Raw genomic sequence first — 14309 nt, forward strand, 5'->3', positions numbered from 1 at the left:
CAGAGGGACCCAGCAGACAAAACCAAACCAGCTAACAGGGATAGCCTGAGGCGGACATAGCAGGGGTCTCAGACGGTCAGGCCCTGGACTGTCCCCAGGTCCTGGGCTACTCAGTGGGCCATCTGTGTGCCGACCTGGCCAGTAGGTTGTTTATACTGGCGGGTTTGCGCACCACCGCCATTTTGCCTACGGGAAGCCAGAGATACCTAGCAAGCAAAACTAAACCAGCTAACAGGCATAGCCCGAGGCGGACATAGCAGGGGTCTCAGACGGTCAGGCCCTGGACTGCCCCCAGGCCCTGGGCTGCTCGGTGGGCCATCTGTGTGCTGACCCGGCCAGGAGGTTGTTAGCCCAGCAGACCAAAGCCACACAAAGATCCAACAAAGAAAGAGAACTTCAGACCAATTTCCCTTATGAATATCGATGCAAAAATACTCAATAAAATTCTTGCCAACCGAATCCAAGAACACATCAAAACGATCATCCACCATGATCAAGTAGGCTTTATCCCAGGAATGCAGGGTTGGTTTAATATACGGAAATCCATCAATGCAATCCACTACATAAACAAACTCAAAGAAAAAAAAAACTCATGATCATTTCATTGGATGCTGAAAAAGCATTTGACAAAATTCAGCATCCTTTCATGCTTATAGTCTTGGAAAGAACAGGAATTCAAGGCCCATACCTAAACATAGTAAAAGCAATATACAGCAAACCGGTAGCCAGCATCAAACTAAATGGAGAGAAACTTGAAGCAATCCCACTAAAATCAGGGACTAGACAGGGCTGCCCCCTCTCTCCTTATCTTTTCAATATTGTACTTGAGGTACTAGCTTGGGCAATTCAACAACATAAGGAGGTCAAAGGGATACAAATTGGAAAGGAAGAAGTCAAACTATCATTATTTGCAGGTGACATGATAGTCTACCTAAGTGACCCAAAAAACTCCACTAGAGAACTCCTACAGCTGATAAACAACTTCAGCAAAGTGGCAGGTTATAAAATCAACACAAGCAAATCAGTGGCCTTCCTATACTCAAAGGATAAGCAGGCTGAGAAAGAAATTAGGGAAATGACCCCCTTCACAATAGCCACAAACAGTATAAAGTATCTTGGGGTGACTCTTACCAAACATGTGAAAGATCTTTACGACAAGAACTTCAAGACTCTGAAGAAGGAAATGGAAGAAGACCTCAAAAAATGGGAAAACCTCCCATGCTCATGGATCGCCAGAATCAATATAGTTAAAATGGCCATTTTGCCAAAAGCAATATACAGATTCAATGCAATACCCATCAAAATCCCAACTCAATTCTTCACAGAGTTAGATAAAGCAATTAACAAATTCATCTGGAATAACAAAAAACCCAGGATAGCTAAAACTATTCTCAGCAACAAACGAAATTCTGGGGGAATCAGTATCCCTGACCTCAAGCAATACTACAGAGCAATACTGTTAAAAACTGCATGGTATTGGTACAGTGACAGGCAGGCAGATCAATGGAACAGGATTGAAGATCCAGAAATGAACCCACACACCTATGGCCACTTGATCCTCCACAAAGGGGCTGAAAACATCCAGTTGGAAAAAAGATAGCCTTTTCAACAAATGGTGCTGGTTCAACTGGAGGTCAGCATGCAGAAGACTGCGAATTGATCCATCTTTATCGCCTTGTACTAAGCACAAATCCAAATGGATCAAGGACCTCCACATAAAACCAGACACTCTGAAGCTAATAGAAAAGAAACTGGAGAAGACCCTTGAGGACATTGGTACAGGGAGAAAATTTCTGAATAGAACACCAATAGCGTATGCTCTAAGATCAAGAATTGACAAATGGGACCTCATAAAATTACAAAGTTTCTGTACGGCAAAGGACACCATCAAAAGGACAAATCAGCAACCAACAAATTGGGAAAAGATCTTCACCAATCCTACATCAGATAGAGGGCTAATATCCAATATATATAAAGAACTCAAGAAGTTAGACTCCAGAAAACCAAACAACCCTATTAAAAATGGGGTACAGAGTTAAACAGGGAATTCTCACCTGAAGAACTTCGGATGGCGTAGAAGCATCTTAAAAAATGCTCAACTTCATTAGTCATTAGGGAAATGCAAATCAAAACAACCCTGAGATTTCACCTTACACCAGTCAGAATGGCTAAGATTAAAAATTCAGGAGACAGCAGGTGTTGGAGAGGATGTGGAGAAAGAGGAACACTCCTCCACTGCTGGTGGGGTTGCAAATTGGTACAACCACTCTGGAAATCAGTCTGGCCATTCCTCCGAAAACTGGGCACCTCACTTCCAGAAGATCCTGCTATACCACTCCTGGGCATATACCCAGAGGATTCCCCACCATGTAATAAGGATACATGCTCTACTATGTTCATAGCAGCCCTATTTATAATTGCCAGATGCTGGAAAGAACCCAGGTATCCCTCAACAGAAGAGTGGATGCAAAAAATGTGGTATATCTACACAATGGAGTACTATTCAGCCATTAGAAACAATGAATTCATGAAATTCTTAGGCAAATGGATGGAGCTAGAAAACATCATACTAAGTGAGGTAACCCAGACTCAAAAGGTGACTCATGGTATGCACTCACTAATAAGTGGATATTAACCTAGAAAACTGGAATACCCCAAACATAATCCATACATCAAATGAGGTACAAGAAGAAAGGAGGAGTGGCCCCTTGTTCTAGAAAGACTCAGTGAAGAAGTATAGGGCAAAACCAGAACGGGGAAGTGGGAAGGGGTGGGTGGGAGGACAGGGGGAGAGAAGGGGGCTTATGGGACTTTCGGGGAGTGGCGGGGGCTAGAAAAGGGGAAATCATTTGAAATGTAAATAAAAATATATCGAATAAAAAAAAAAGAATCAGAGACCAAGTTTGCATATCTGTTAATTCCATAAAAACACTCGACTAGAAGCCATGATCTATTCATAAAGGATGAAGTCTTAACTCATTAAAGCCCTGTGCATGCTGTGCTAATCTCTCTGAGTTCATAGAACCATTACTCAGTTGATTTAAAAGGCTGGGATTTCTTGTTTTTCATCACATCAGATGCTTACATTCTTTCTACATCCTCTTCTGAAGGGTTTCCTAAGCTCCAACAAAAGGGATTTTATGGAGACATCTCATTTACAACTGAGTACTCCAAGGCCTCTCATTCCTGAAATATATGGCTTTGGGTCTCTGTGTTTGTTCCCATCTGCTACAAGACAAAGTGTCTCTGATGAAGGCTGAACAAGGCATTGACATATGTGTATAACAATATTGTTAGGAGTCATTCAGTAGTAAGATTGGTTTGTTTAGAGCACTATTATCTGGTGTTTTTTTTTTTCTTTAGGCCCTTGGGCCTCAGGATCTTGGTCATGCAAGCAGTGTTAGGTGTGGGTGGGTTCCATCCTGGGGAGTAGACCTGAAATCAAATCATTATTAGTTAGTTACTCAAATAAGTTTTGTGCCTATTGCCCTAACCTATTTATCAGTAAGATACCACTTTAGAGGAAATAGATTTGTGGACAACTTTGTTTCCCTTCTGACAATGTGCCAGATAAGGTCTTGTTACATGTAGGCACCTGCTTATCTTCTCCATTTTCAATGCGTTGTGTGAGTGTGGTCCTCAGCATTGGAGCTTTTTTATCAAAATTGGTGGAGAGCAACTTACTGTCTGGGCAATAACTAAGGTTGTTTGGGAATTTGAGCTGTACCCTACACTGCAAACATGAAACTTTGTGTAACAAACACTCCAGAAATTCCTAAACTGCTCTGTAAAATCCTAACTGCCTGGTCTTGCTTCTATAACCAGGGGTTTTCCGCTATAAAAAGGGAATAGAAAATGGCTCAAGTTTGGTCTCATGAATCATTCCTTTGGGGAGACAGCTCTGATGTGTACACAAATAAAGATTATTTTTTATTATTTATTGTATTTATTTACATTGCAAATGTTCTCCTTCCAATTTCACCCCTTCATAAGACCCCATCATTTCTCTGGTCACTTTTGCCTCTAAGAGGATGCTCCTCCACTCACCCACTCCCACATCATCCCTCTAGCATTCAACCTTTCAGGGGTATCAAACCTCCACAGGACTTAGAGCATTCCCTCCCACTGAGGCCAGAGAAGTCACTCCTCTGTTACATATGCAGCTGGGACCACAGACTTGACCAGGAATAATCCTTGGTGGCTGGATTAGTCCCTGCCAGCTCTCAGGGGTCCAATTAATTAATACTGTTGTTCTTCCTACACAGTTGCAATCCCATTCAACCTCTTCAGTACTTGTACTAGCTTTTCCATTGGGGTGCCCAGGCTCAGTCCAATGTTTGGCTGTAAGTATCTACTTGTATCTCAGGCAGTTGCTGTTAGAGCCCCTCAAATGACAGCCATGTCAGCCTCAGTGTGCAAGCAGATCTTGTCAGGAACAATAGTGTCTGGGTTTGGTGTCTATGTCTGGGATGGACCGCAGGGTACAATGGTGTCTGGTTGGCCTTTCCTTCAGTCTTTCCGTCAATTTTCATCCCTGAATTCCCTATAGAAAAGAACAATTCTGGGTTAAAAATCTTGGAGATGAGTGGGTAGTCCACTCCCTCAACTAGTAGCCATTTCTACCTACTGGATGCTGTCTCTACAGGGTCTATCTCCCTGCTATAGGGCATTTTAGCTAACGAATCTCTATTGTGTCCTGGGAGTCTCTGTCATTCCTTGTGTCTGGAACATTCTAGTGGTTTCTCTCATTCCCCAGCTCACAGTGCTGCATATTTGTGTTCAATGTCTTTGTCCTCAGGGCTTATCTCCTGTCTACTCCCATACATGAACTGCCCAGTACTTTTGCTTTCTCCTCCCTCTTCCACTCAGGTCCTTTCCTCCATCTGCCGCCTGTTATTATTTTGTTCCCCCTTGTAAATGACACTGAAGCATTCATACTTGGACCTTCCTTTCTGTTAAGCTTCATATGGTCTTTGAGTTGTATCATGGGTATTCTCTACTTTTTGGCTAATACACACACATCAGTGAGAACATACCATGTATGTCCATTTAGCTATGGGTTACCTCACTCAGGACTGTTTTTTTCTTTTAGTTCCATCTATTGCCTGGCAACATTTGTGATGTCCTTGTTTTTAATAGCCACATTGTATATCATTGTGTCAGTGTACCACATTCTCTGTATCCAATCTTCTTTTGAGGAACATTTTAGTTCCAGCTTCTGGTTTTTATAAATATGGCTGCTATGAACACATTGGAGCATGTGTCCTTGTTATATGTTGAAGCATCTTTTGTGTATATGCCAGGTGTTATATACCTGGGTCTTCTGGTAGAACTATTTCCAACTTTCTGAGGAACTGCCAGATTGATTTACAAAATGGTTAGACAAATTTTCAAACCAACCAGCAAAGAAGGAGTGTTCCTCTTGCCCCACATATTCACTAGCATCTGTTGTCAGCTGAGTTTTTCATCTTAGGAATTCTGACTGGTGTAAAGTAGAATCTCAGAGTTATTTTGATTTGAATTTCTCTGATGACTAAAGGATGTTAAACATTTCTTTAAGTGCTATTCAGCCATTAGTGATTCATCAGATAAGAATTCTCTGTTTAGCTCTGTACACTATTCTTAATTGGTTTACTTGGTTTTCTGAAGTGTAACATTTGAGTTCTTTGAATATTTTGGATATTCCCCCTCTTTAAGATGTACGGTTAATAAAGATTTTTGCCCTCTCTGTAGCTGGCCTTTTTTTGTCCTATGGACAGTGTTCTTTCCCTTACAGATGCTTTTCAGATCCATGAGGTCCCCTTTGTCAATTGTTGATCTTAGAGTCTGAGCCATTGGTGTTCTGTTCAGGAAAAATTCCCCTGTGGTGGTGTATTTGAGGCTCTTTTCCATTTTCTCTTCTATTAGATTCAGTATATCTGGTTTTACATAGAGGTCCTTTATCCACTTAGACTTGAGATTTGTACAAGAGGTAAAACCTGGATCAATTTCCATTCTTCTACATGCATAATGCCAGTTATACCAGCCCTATACAAAGAAGAGTAGTAGGATAGCAGGGAATAAGGGTTGGAGGGTGGGTGGGAGGAAGTGATGAAGGGTGGGATAAAGGGGGGGATATAGAGAGGGAGGGAGGGAGAGAAAAACATAAATTTTTTAAACACTGATGACCTACAGTATAGGAAGTCATGTCTCTCAGAGGATTGCCTTGCTAGACTCTTGCCTGCAAGCATGAAAGTGGATCATTAACAATATCATGGACTAGTTTTTGCCCATGTGATGGTGTCAAGTTGGGCTGGTTAATGTTTGGCCATTCCCTCAGTCTCTGCTTCATACCCCATGCCTGCATTCCACATAGACAGGTTAAATTAGGGGTTTAATGTTTTGTGGGTAGGTTGGTTTCTCTATTCCTCCTCTAGAGTTCCTGCCTGACTACAAGAGGTGGCCTCTTAAGTTTCCATATCCCTAGTGTTGTTAGTCACAGCCAACTTTACTACCATTTGGTGAAGACCCTTTCAAAGTCTGTAGACTGCTGTATGTTCTATTAACAGTGCCCTGTGCCTAACAGAAGCTTTGTAGTTTCAAGAGATTCCGTTTATCAACTGGTGATTTTTATTAGATATTTTCTTTATTTATATTTCAAATACTATTCCCTTTCCTCATTCCCCTCTGAATACACCCTATCCCATTCTTCCTCCCCCTGATCATCAAGCCGCCCACTCTTGTTTCCATTACCTGGTATTAGCTTACACTAGCTTACCACAATTTCTGCATCCATTTCTCTTGACAGCTTCTAACTATAATAAATATGGCTGTATAAATCACATCAAGCATTTATAGGACCAAGGGCCTCTCCTGCCACTGATGAAGAACAAGGCCATCATCTGCTATATATGCAGCTTTAGCCATGAATACACTTTTGTTGGTGGTTTAGTTCCCTGGGAGTTCAGGGTATGCTTGTTGTGTCATATTGTTGTTCTTCCTATTGGGTTGTAAGGTCCTTCAGCTCTTTGGGTCCTGTCTCTAGCTCTATCATTGGGGACCTTGTGCTCAGTCCAATGTTTGGTTGAGAGTACCCACCAGTGTATTTTCAGGCACTGGTCAAGCCTCTCAGGAAACAGCTTTATCAAGCTCTTGTCAGCACGTGCTTGTTGGCATCCACAATAGTGTCTGGGTTTGGGGGCAGTATATGTGATGGATCCCCAGGTGGGGCAATCTCTGCATGGTCTTTCCTTCAGTCTCTGCTCCACATTTTGTCTCTGTATCTCCTCCCATTGGTACTTTGTTCCATCTTCTAAGAAGAACCAAAGTAGCTATTCTTTGGTCTTCCTTCTTCTTGAGCTTTGTTTGGTCTGTGAATTGTATCATGGGTATTCTGAGCATCTGGGCTAATGTCCACATAAGAGTGATGGCATACCATGTGTGTTCTAATGTGATGGGTTACTTCACTCAAGATGATATTTTCTAGCTCCATCTATTTGACTTAGAATTTCATGAATTCATTGTTTTTAATAGCTGAGTAGAATTCCATCGTGTAAATGTACCACAATTTCTGCATCCATTTCTCTGTTGAGGAACATCTGGGTGCTTGACAGCTTCTAACTATAATAAATATGGTGGCTATGAATATAGAAAATGGTGAAGAGCCTCAAACACATTGGCACAGGGGAAAATTACCTGAACAGAACAACAATAGCTTATGCTCTAAGACCAAGTATTGACAAATGGGACCCCATAAAATTCAAAAGCTTCTGTAAGGCAAAGGGCACTGTTGATAGGACAAAACAGCAAAAAACCAATTAGGAAAAAATCTTTATCAACCCTACATCCTATAGAAGGCTCCTACCTAATATATACAAAAAACTCAAGAAGTTAGTCTCCAGAGAACCAAATACCCCTATTACAAAATGGGAGCAGAGATGAACAAAGAATTCTCAACTGAGGAATACCAAATGGCTGAGAATCACCTAAAGAAATGTTCAACATTCTAAGTCATCTGGAAAATGCAAATCAAAAGAACCCTAAGATTCTACCTAACACCAGTCAGAATGGCTAAAATCAAAAATTCAGGTGACAGCAAGTGCTGGTGAGGATTGGAGAAAGAAGGACACTCTTCAATTGCAGGTGGGAGTACAAGATGGTAAAACCACTCTAGAAATCAGTTTGGCAGTTCCTCATAATATTGGACATAGTACTATCAGAGGATCCAGCTATAACACTCCTAGACATATACCCAGAAGATTCTCCAACATGTAATAAGGACACATGCTCCACTATGTTCGTAGCAGCCTTGTAATAGTCAATTGGTGATCTTAGAGGCAGAGGTTAGTGTTCTCCTCAGAAAAATGTCTCCTGTACCAGTGTTTTAAGAGTATGTCACACTTTCTTTTCTGGAATTTGATGTATCCAGTTTTATTTGGAGTACAGTTATTTTAGTTTGGTTGATTTCGGCCCTGAGTTTGATTTCCTAAAGTCTACTCCTCTTGGTTGTATTAGCTTCTTTCTGTTCTAGAGCTTACAGATGTGCTGTTAAGCTGTTAGTAAATATACTGTTGAGTTCTTTTTTGGAGGTACTCAGGCAATGAGTTTTCCTCTTATCACTGATTTCATTTTGTGCCATAAGTTTGGGTATGTTGTGTCTTAATTTTCATTAAATTCTAAAAAGTCTTTGATTTCTCTCCTTATTTCTTCCTTGACCAAGTTATCATTGAGTAGAACATTGTTCATCTGCCATGTGTATATGGTCTATCTGTTATTTTTGTTGCTATTGAAGTCCAGCCTTAATCTGTAGTTTTCTGATAGGAGGCATGGGATTACTTCAATCTTCTCATATCTATTGAGGTCTGTTTTGTGACCAACAATATGGTCAGTTTTGGAGAAGATACCATGAGAGGCTGAGAAGAAGGTATAATTTTGTGATTAGGTTCAAATATTCTATAGATATATATTAAGTCGATTTGGTCTATAACTTCTTTTAGTTTCACTGTGTCTCTGTTTCATTTGTGTTTCCCTGATCTGACAATTGGTGAAAGTGGAGTATTGAAGTCCCCCCTGTGTAAAGGGCAATGTGCTTTCAGCTTTAGTAAAGTTTCTTTAGTGAATGATGTTGTCCTTGCATTTGAAGCATAAAAGTTTAGAATTGAGAGTTATTCTTGGTAGATTTTTCCTTTGATGAATATGAAATGTCCTCCCATGTCATTTTGATGACTTTTGGTTGAAAGTTGATTTTATCTGATATTAGAATGGCTACTCTACCTTGTTTCCGGTGTCCATTTGCATGGAAAATTGTTTCCCAGCATTTTACTCCGAGGTAGGGTTTATCTTTGACACTGAGGTGATTCTCCTGTAAGCAGTAAAATGGTGGATCCTATTTATACATCCAGACTGTTAGTCTCTGTCTTTATATTTGGAAATTTAGTCCATTGATGTTAAGAGATATTAAGGAATAGTGATTTTTGCCTCCTTTTCCTTTAGAGCACTGTTGTTTGGTTTTGATTTTCCTGATTCCCCTGGACTATCTCGTCTCAGGATCTTGTTCAGGCAAGCAGTATAACATATGGGTTCCATCTTTAGGAGTAGACCTTAAATCAAATCTTTATTAGTTAGTTACTCCAAGAAGTTTTGTGCTAGTATTGCCCCAACATATCTTACATGTAAGACCACTGTAGCTCATATGGGTTTGTTGCGAGTTTGGTTTCCCTTTTGAGAATGTGCCAAATAGGTTACTACTTCATGAAGGCACATGATTATCTGCTCCATGTTTAATGAGTTGTGCGAGTATGGTCTTCGGCGCTGTGTCCTTGCTGTCAAAGATTTTGGAGAGCTACCTACTGCCTGGGCAATAACCAAGGTTGTTTGGGAATTTGAGCTGCAACCAACACTGTAAATATGGAAAGTTCTGTAACAAACACTCCAGAAATATCCCTTAACTGCTTTATAAAATCCTAACTGCCTGGTCTTGCTTCTGTAAGCAGACTTATATGAAAGGACATTGTGGTTTTGCCCAATAAAAATGGAATAGAAAATGGCTCAAGGTTTGTCTCATGAATTAATTATTCTTTGGGAAATACAGCTCTCATGTGTATGCAAATAAAGATTCTTTTTATATTATTTATTTTATTTGTTTACATTGCAAATGTTGTCCCACTTACAGTTTCCCCTATTCATGAGCCTTCCCACCTACTTCCTCTTCCATTTTGTTGCTAAGAGCCTTTTCCCCCACCTACCCAATCCTATCTCATCCCGCTAGCATTCAACATCTCTGGGGCATCAAGCCTCCACAGGACTAAGTGTATCTCCTCTCTCTAAGACCTGATAAGTTAGTCCTCTGTTACATATATAATGGGGACCACAAACCTGACCGGGTATGTCCCTTCGATGGTGGCTTAGTCTCTGTAGCTCTCCGGGGCCCAATGAGTTGATAGTTTTGTTCTTCCTATATTGTTGCAATCCCATGCAGCCCTTTCAGTCCTTCCCCTAACTCATCTATTGGGATGACTGGGGTATGTCCAATGGTTAGCTGTATGTTTCTGCTTATGTCTCAGGCAGCGTCTGTTAGACCCCCTCACAGGACAGCCATGCCAGTCTCAGCCTGCAAGCACATCTTGGTATCAGCAATACTGTCTGGGCTTGGTGTCTGTGCTGGGATGGATCGTAGGGTAGAGTAGTGTCTGGTTAGCCTTTCCTTCAGACTCTCCTCCATTTTTGTCCTTGCATTTCCTTTAGAAAAGAACAATTCTGGGCTAAAAATCTTGAAAATGGGTGGGCAGCCCCCTCCCTCAACTGGTAGCCATGTCTCTTTACTGGAAGTGGTCTCTACAGGTACTATCTTCCTACTGTTGGGCATTTTAGCTAAGGAAATCTCTTTTGGGTCCTGGTAGTCTCCCTCATTCCTAGCGTCTGGTATGTTTAGTGCTTTCTCTCATTTCCCAGCCCACAGTCCTACCTATTTCTTTTCATTCTCTTAGAAGTCTGTGACTCTCTCCTGTCTTCCCCAATCCCCACTCCATATCTGACCTGTCCTGTTCTTTTACTTCTTCCTCTCCCTCCCACTAAGATCCTTCTCTTCCATGGCCTCTTATGATTATTTTGTTTCCCCATATAAATGACAATAAATCATCCAGACTTGGGGCTTCCTTCCTGTTAAGCTTCGTGTGGTCTTTGATTTGTATCATAGTTATTCTGTTCTTTTTGACTAATACCCTCTTATCAGTAAGTACATACCACATATGTCCTATTAGTTATGGGTTACCTCACTCAGGACTATTTTTATAGTTCCACCTATTGGCCTGCAACCTTTGTTACACCCTCATTTTGAATAGCTGGGTGGTATTTCATTGTGTCAATGTATCACATTTTCTGCATGCAATTTTCTTTGGAGAAACATCTGATTTCTGTACAGCTTCTGCCTATTATAAATATTGCTGCTAATAATATATGTCCTTATATGTCCTTGTCATGTTGTATCACATTTTGGGTATATGCCCAGATGTTACACACCTAAATCTTCAGATAAAATTATTTCTAACTTTCTGAGAAACTGCCAGATTGATTCACAAAATGGTTCTACTAGTTTTCAAAACCACATCAAAGGAGATGTGTTCCTCTTGCTCCTCATACTCTCTAGCATCTGTTGACAACTGAGTTTTTGATCTTAGCAATTCTGATTGGTGTAAAGTGGAATCTCAGTCTTGTTTTGATTTGAATTTCCCTGATGACTAAAGGATGTTGAACACTGCTTTAGGTGCTACTCAGCCATTAACAGTTCAAAAGTTGAGATTTCTCTGTTTAGCTTTACACCCCATTGTTAATTCGGTTATTTTGTTTTCTGAGGTCTAATGTCTTGAATTCTTGTATATTTTGGATATTACCCCTCTATCAAATGTAGATTAGTAAAGATCTTTGCCCAATCTGTAGTTTGCCTTTTTGTCCTATTGACAGTGCCCTTTGCCTTAAAGATGCTTTTCAGATACAAGAGGTCCCTTTTGTCATATGTTGATCTTAAATCCTGAGCCATTGGTCTTCTGTTCAGGAAATATCACCTGTGGCTGTGTGTTTGAGGCTCTTACCCATTTTTTTTCTTCTTTTCAATTCTGTATATTTGTTTTTATGTGGAGGTCCTTGATCCACTTGGTGTTGAGCTTTCTACAATGGCAAAAAATGGATAATTTCCATCCTTCTACATGCATACTTCCAGTTAGACCAGAACTATACACAGAAGAGGGTAAGGTGAGCATTAGAGAAGGGAGGGAAGAAATCAGGGAAGTAAGGTGTCAGAGAGTAATAGCGGAAGGGAGCAAAGCAGAGATGGAGGGAAGGAGGAGGAAGAGAGAGAATCAGACAGAATTCTCTTAGACACTGATGACCCACAATATAGGAAGTCATGTCTCTCAGAGGATAGCCTTCTAGAATCTTGCCTGAAAGCTCAAAAGAGTATCATTAATAATGTGAGGGACTAATTTTTCCCCATAGGATGGATCTCAAGTTGGACTGATTAATGTTTGACCATTCCCTCAGTCTTTGCTTCATCCGCCATGCCTGCATTTAATGCAGACAGGCTAAATTAGGGGTTGAACGTTTTGTGAGTGTGATGGTGTCTCTATTGTTCCAGTGGAATTCCTCCCTGGCTACAACAGGAGGCCTCTTCAGTTTCCATATCCTCAGTGTTGTTAATCACATTTAACTTCTCTACCACTGATTCTTGGGCACCTTTCTTATACTAGGTTTCTGACTCCACCTGGAAATTTCACCCACCACCTCATCCATGTCAGTCACAGATTTTCATTTTTGTGGCCATTTTCTTTCTATCCTGCTATTTCCCATAGCTGTTCCTAAACTCCCACATTATCTACCACATTCTGCCCCTTTCCATACATACCCCTTAATGATCTGCCTCTTATGACTATATTATTCAACTTTCTAAATGAGACTCAAGCATCTTCCCTTCTGTCTTCCTTCCATTTTAGCTTCTTCATGTCTATGAAATATTTTTAGTTGGAACACCAGGCCAGCACATTTCCCATTCTTTATTAAAATGGGTATAAGCAAGGGCAAGTAAAAAGAGAGCAAGGGGTCGGTGTCTCTGTGTTTTACCTGAGCTGTGACATAGATGCCAGTTAATGATGTACACTATCATGTACACATGATGTGGGTGAGTAGTGTCCAGGGAAAGTGTGGCAGTTTCCATGGCAACAGACACAGGAGGGTCATTGTCACCTGATTCTGAGGCTAACTGTAAACAGCTTCTGATTCCAATAATTATAGCATGGTAACTGTATTTTATGGCTAATATCTACTTATAAGTGAATACACTGTGCATGTCATTTTTGGACTGGGTTACCTTATTACATTGATATCTTCAAGTTTCATCCATTTCCTTGCAACATTCATGATGGCTTGGTATAATAGCTGATTAGTATTCCACTGTGTATATGTACCAAATTTTCTTTATTCATGCTTCAGTTGATGGACATCTAAATTAATTCCACTTTCCGACTATTACATACAAAGCTGCTACAAACATAGTTAAGCCATTATCTTTGTATGTTGATGGAATATCTTTTGCCTATATGGTCAGGAATGGTATAGTTGGCTCATGAGGTAGACCTTCTCTCAGTTTTCTGAGAAACCACGAAATAATTTGTGAAGTGGTTTACAACTTTGTACTTCCCCCAGCAATGAAGAAATTTTTCCCTTGCTCCAAATCCTCACAATCATGTGGTATATCCAGAGTTTTTGAACTTAGCCATGCTGATGGGTATAATTTTAAATAATAAAGTTGATTTTAATTTACATTTCCAGGATAATTAAGGAATTCAACATTGCTTTAAGTGCCTCTAGACCATTTAGGATTCCTCTTTGGAGAGGTCTCTGTTTGGCTTTTGGCCCCATTTTTTTATATTTGTTTATTTGGGTTATTGCTATCTATCTTCTTGAGTTCTTTGTAAATTTTGGACATTAGCTCTCTGTCAGGTACTGGTTTGGTGAAGACTCTTTCCCAGTCTGTAGTCTGCTCTTTTATTCTATTAACAGTGTCTTTTGCCTTACAGAAGATTTGCAGTTTCAAGAGAACCCATTTATCAATTGGTGATTTTTATTAGATATTGTCATGATTTACATTGCAAATGTTATCCCATTTCCTGTTTCCTCCTCTGAAAACACTTTATCTCATCCCCCCTTCCCCTGCTCACCAATTCACCCACTCTTACTACCCTGTCCTGGAATCCCCTTACACTAGAGCATTGAGCCTTTATAGGACCAAGGGCCTCTCTTCCCACGGATGACCAACAAGGAGTCAGTCCTCTATTACATAT

This window comes from Apodemus sylvaticus, chromosome 2, assembly GCF_947179515.1.
Source record: "Apodemus sylvaticus chromosome 2, mApoSyl1.1, whole genome shotgun sequence".
Lineage (NCBI taxonomy): Eukaryota > Metazoa > Chordata > Mammalia > Rodentia > Muridae > Apodemus > Apodemus sylvaticus.